At 31.8% G+C, this 5,933-nt stretch overlaps 1 non-coding gene across 1 annotated transcript; it reads right to left on the reverse strand.

The window, feature by feature from the left end:
- Window positions 1-1,856: 1,856 nt before the first annotated feature.
- On the reverse strand, window positions 1,857-1,959 carry LOC118002793. The gene has a single exon (XR_004677168.1). It is a non-coding gene; the product is annotated as a U6 spliceosomal RNA (small nuclear RNA).
- Between the last annotated feature and the right edge of the window lie 3,974 nt (window positions 1,960-5,933).

Raw genomic sequence — 5,933 nt, forward strand, 5'->3', positions numbered from 1 at the left:
AAAAAAAAAAAAAGAAGAGTTGAATAAGGTTAATAAAATCAAATTGGTATACCAAAGCACAAGTTGAGGTTGGAAATCATAAATTGATGAATACCTTTTGTATGCAAATTTGGCTTCAAACACTAAGAAATATTCCTACTATCTCTTAAGTGTGAAGAAAGTAGTTCGTTCCTTTTTTTTTTCCCCACTGAATATGGATTCATGCCTTTCTTGTGCCAAAGCTAATGACTGTCAGTGTTATTTAGGTTATGATTGCTGGGAATTGGGCTAATATTAGATATCAACTTTCAAGCAATTGAAGACATTATTTAAAAAATTATGAGTGCAACAGTTTTGTAATTTGATTTTGGTAAAATTACTTCTCTCTTTAAATTCACATACCCATACAAAACACTGGACAATTGTTCATAGCTCTATTTGCTGTCTTTGTAGCATGGTAATAAAATATATAGACCCATAAATTGAGAGGATAACATATTCGAGATGTTTGTAAAACATAGTCAAATATTTAATACTTCATGATGGGGAAAATTACAGATTATTTTGAAAAACTACTAGTTTATAGTCTTCTTTATTCAGTATGTTACACAAAAACCATTATCAAAGAATTATCTTAGGATATGTTTGTTGGTGGTGACAAATTTACTAGTCTAATGAGAAAATTATAAATTCACATTCTAAAAGTATGGAAAGGTTCTGATTACATTTTATACCATAATTCCACATTCTACCATTACTATTCAAATAGTTGAAATCAGAAAGCTGCCACATTTGTTTTTTGGGCTGTGGAATAGTACGTGAATATTCAATCACTAGATGGCTCCTACCTGAGGTGTGAAATATTCAGTTTTCAAGGTTATTAGAAAGGGAGTCATAATCACAACATCACAAATGTTTTTCTGATTTTTTTCTATAAAACCTTATCATTTAAACTCTTCATACAACAGTTTATTGTCTGATGCTTTGATGTGCATAAAATAATCTCTAAGGTTGATATCTAATATTAGTCCAATTCCCAGCAATCATAACCTAAATAACACTAACAGTCATTAGCTTTGGCACTAGAAAGGCAAGAATCCATACTCCATAAAGGAACAAACTACTGTCTTCACACTTAAGAGACAGTAGGAACATTTCTTAGAGTTTGAAGCCAAATTTGCATACAAATAGTATTCATCAATTTATGATTTCTAACCTCCAAACTTGTGCTTTGGTATACCAGTTTGATTTTATTAACCCAACAATAGTATAGACATTATTTTCTTAATATTTGAGCCAGTTATGTTCTACAAATATTTTATATAAATTTTTATATTTGAAGAGATATTTATTCAAAACTCCCAGTAAATTATAATCCTACTCAGATTAGTTTTATTTTTCAGATTAGTGTTAATGAATGCATTTTTTATTTCTTCAGTGAAGACAGAAAGATGTGATAAATCAATCAATACCATCTATAAAAATGCTTATACATTTACAAGTTTTAGTTTAAATGGAGTAATCAATATTCTATTAGGTAACATCAAACTCTATATAACACTAAGTTATATTTTAAACCTGTATGACAGTTTTATTTATTCTCTGCCCACATTTCAACTATGATTATTTGTCCTTTCCTTGATTAAGCTGCTATAAATAATAGACTTTGTATGGATGTATTCTTATGAAACACTGTGGAAATATCTACAGACTTCACTGAAGTTGTGAATTTTGGGTGTTTTTTTTTTTTGGTAATAGTTTGGTTAACATGATGAATTATATTAATAGCTTCACAGATATTAAACCATTTTAACATTTAGTGAACAAGTCCCATTTAGGTTATTTTAATATGTTGCTTGATTTGGTTAAGGTTTTATTTAACGTATATTTGCATCTTGGTCTGAAGTGTCATCCTTGTGCAGGGACTGTGCTAGTCTTCTCTGCATTGTTCCAATTTTAGTGTATGTGCTGCTGAAGCAAGCTCTATTGAATATATATTTGCATCTTGTTCATAAGTGAAATTGGTCTATAATTTTCATCTTCTGCGCCCTTTTATTTAGATTTTGTTATCACGGTCATCCTCATTTCATAAATGACATTACCAGTTGCCCTTTTTCTCTTTGCCCTGGAACAGTTTAAATAGCACTGGAGTTACTGGTTTAACAATTTCATAGAGTTTACCTTAAAGGCTGTTGGAATTTGGGCCTACTATTTCTCTGTAACCCTTTAAAAAAAAAAAAAGGCTCTTTAAAATCTTTAGTAATTTGCCTGTTTAGATTTTCACTTTCTTTTAGGGCAAGTTTTATTACTTTGTAATATTTTCTTTTATAAAACACTTATTTTGTAAAGCATCAACTGTTACTAATCCATTCGGTCAAAGTAGACTTTTATCTTTCTTTTAAACACCTTTTCTATCTCTGCTTATACTCCCTTATGTTTACTTGATTTTAAGTACATTACCTAGTAATTATTTGCTTTTCCAAAGAGCCACCTCCAACATTTTTTTAATTGATTCTATTTTTTCCTAATTCAATATTTTTACTTTCTATCCCATAATTTTATTGTTTCTTTTCTTTTTTAAGATTTTATTTATTTGACAGAGAGAGCGAGCTTCCAGATAGTATGGATTTCTGTTCTGGTGGTGATTTTCTAATTTTTTTATTTCTATTTTTAGTATATGGTGATCAGTGATATCTATGTATATCTATATACACATATAGATATACATAGACATCTATTTACACTCTTTGTACTTTGTAATCATTTATGTTGATAAACAATTTAGGGATCAGCAAACTTTTTGTATAATGGGCAAGAGAGCAAATGTTTTCAAAAGTTTATGGTCCATGCAGTCTTCATTTCCACTATTCAGGTTTGCAGTTGGAGCACAAAGCCAGCCATGAGCAATACATGAAAGAATGAGCATGCCTGTGTCCCAATAAAACTTTATTTACAAATTCAGGCAGCACACTAGATCTGGCACATGGGCTATATAGTATATGACTCTGTCCTAACATTTTATCTTAATATGAGTCATTTGGGGATGTTCCATGAACACTTGAAAAGGATGATTGTCTGTATTCAGGCACAGAATTCAATAGTTATACAAGTTCAAATGACTGAGTTTACTATTCCTTACCTATTATTGTGCATTTTAACAAAGGTATGTCAGTTCATTTCACAGTCTATTTCCTGCCATTTTTATTTTGTGAATGCTGATCCATAAACTCTGTAAATTAGATCTTCATGTTGGCATACCATTGCTCATTATGAAAGCCCTTCCTTTACCTCATTTTTTCCTTAAAGCAATATAATCTTAAGTTAAAATAACCCTTGATTTCTCCTTGACTGGTATTTTAGATTTCTTCTTTTCTATGTAACTTTGTTGTAGTTATGCCTCATTTACTACTTTTAGCTGGGTGTTACTTTGTGATCAAATCTGAGTCTTAAAATAGGTGATTTTAAAACTTTTTTTTTTTTTTTTTAGATTTTATTTATTTGAGAGAGAGAGAACACACTATCAGGGGAAAGCAGATGGAGAAGCAGACTCCCCGCTGAGCAGGGAGCCCCATGTGGAGCTTGATCTCTGGACCCTGGGATCATGGCCTGAGCCGAAGGCAGATGCTTAACCGACTGAGCCACCCAGGTGCCCCAAAATAGGTGATTTTAATCCTATTTATATTTATAGGCATGGCCAATAAATAAAATATAGGAACTGAGAGTATGTATATTTCCTGTTTCTACAGGATTTTTATAAGTATTTCACTATAAGGTTTATATTAGTTTTGTGTATGTGTATTCTGAAAATTTGGAAAGGTTATATTTTTGTGTAGTGGTTACATTTAAAACCATAAATTTAACTAATACGCTCCTGTCTATGCATAATAAACATTTTTGCATTTCTTTTCCTACCAATCTATAATCAATTTTAGCTGATCATATAATTTCTTAGTGTTTCCTTTTAACTTTTATATCTCCATTTTTTTTATTGGATTTGAATGAATTCTTCTAACCACAATAAAAGATGAGGAAATAAGCATACTTTACTACCTCCCTCTTCCTCTAGCATTTTTTTCTTCCAACTTTTGCTATTTATATCATTCTTACATTATCAGGATTTGAAATATATGTATTTGTCTTGGGAATGTTAATCTTCGCATTTAATTATATTTCAGTACACATTTAAATGGAAATCATGCTCATTGTTATTTCTTTGGACACAGTCCTCCAATAATGCTTTCTAGGATGACATTTTAAGATGATATTTTTAAGAAGGGATCAAAGAAACTTAAGTCCATGAGTTCTTACATGTTCATACATATTTGTTTTATGTATATATGTTTATATAAATAAAACATATATGTTTTATTTGTCCTTGAACTTTTCAGTTGAATGTACATTTTTTCCTCTCAATATTTTATAAGCAACATTCAAATCCTTCTAGTACTAAACGTTGTGATAGAAGACTATGAAGAAAACTAATGCCTTTGAACTTCCATTTAAATATATCTTTTTGTTTGCCCAACAAAGATTTGTGCTTTATGTTTGAAATCTGATAATTTGAATAAAATAAGTTTCATTGTAAAATGTTATGTGTCAGTTTGGCCTAGGATATGTTATATCCTTTCCGTATAGAGAACTGGCTTTTATTTCTGCAGTGTTTAAACAAATTTTAGCATTTTACTATTCTACTATTTTTCATGTCTTCAAAGATACCAATTACATGTATCCAATCTACTTTGTCTTTAATGTCCATAATTTTCTCATGAGCTTGTAACTTTATTTTTGCTAAGGAGAAAATGTGCTTGTCACTTATTTATTTATTTATTTTTTTGCAATATTATCCTGTATAATGGGGCTGATTCCAATTTGGCTACCATGGATATTATAGTTTAGTTTTTCTCTCCTATCTTTCTTCTGACTTCTGTTCATAGGTTGTTTCACTTTCTGTTGTCCTATGGTAATTTCCCTGAGCTCTTGTATCTCTGCCCTGAACTTTGGACTTTCAAATTTTTTGATTTAATAAAAACGTATCATAATGATCATCTCTCTCAATCCTTTTTGAAATATTTTATTGATGTTATTAATGTCTTTGCTTTTTCATTTTCTCATTTCTCTTGTACTACCTTTGTTCTGACTACTCATTTTTTGAATGATGGGAGTTCTTCCTGGATCAAAGATTTTTGTTTGCTTTTATAGCTTCTGTGTTCTGGCGGCAGAATCAGCAAAGGATATGTTCCAGGCTAACAAATTTGGGAGACAGGATATTATGAATTCAATCCAGCTGATCAAAATCAACATTGGAGTGCTCACAATCCTCATGTTTGCCTAACAAACAGACTACTTTCTAGGTTGTCTTTGTAATCTCTTGCTCATCTTGATCTCTACCACTTCTTTTTGAAACTAAACTAGGTCCAAGGAAGTTCCCACCATAAGTCTGCACACTCCTGTCCAAATACAGCAAATAAATCATTGGTTTTGTACTCTAGTGTGAGCTATTAACTTTAGAGAAGTGGGTTCTTAGAGTTTTTTTTTTAAATAATTTTTTTGTTTATTCATTTGAAACAGACAGATACAGAGAGAGAGAGAGAGAGCAGAAGCAGTGAGGAGAAGTAGAGGAAGAGGGAGAAGCAGACTCCCTGCTGAGCAGGGAGCCCGACGTGGGGCTCAATCCCAGGACCTGGAGATCATGACCCATGCCTAAGGCAGATACTCAACCATCTGAGCCACCCAGGCACCCCTTAAAGTTCTTTTTAAAGATTTTATTTATTTATTTTAGAGAAAGAGTGAGAGTATGAGTGGGGGGAGGAACAGAAGAAGAGGGAGAGAGAGAATCTCAAGCAGATTCCTCACTGAACATGGAGCCTGATGCAAGGTTGGATCCCATGACTATGAGATCATGACCTGAGCTGAAATCGAGAGTCAGACACTTAACCAGCTGAGCCCGCAGGTGC

This window comes from Mirounga leonina, unplaced genomic scaffold, assembly GCF_011800145.1.
Source record: "Mirounga leonina isolate KUSES-001 unplaced genomic scaffold, KU_Mleo_1.0 Mir_82, whole genome shotgun sequence".
NCBI classification, from domain to species: Eukaryota; Metazoa; Chordata; class Mammalia; order Carnivora; family Phocidae; genus Mirounga; species Mirounga leonina.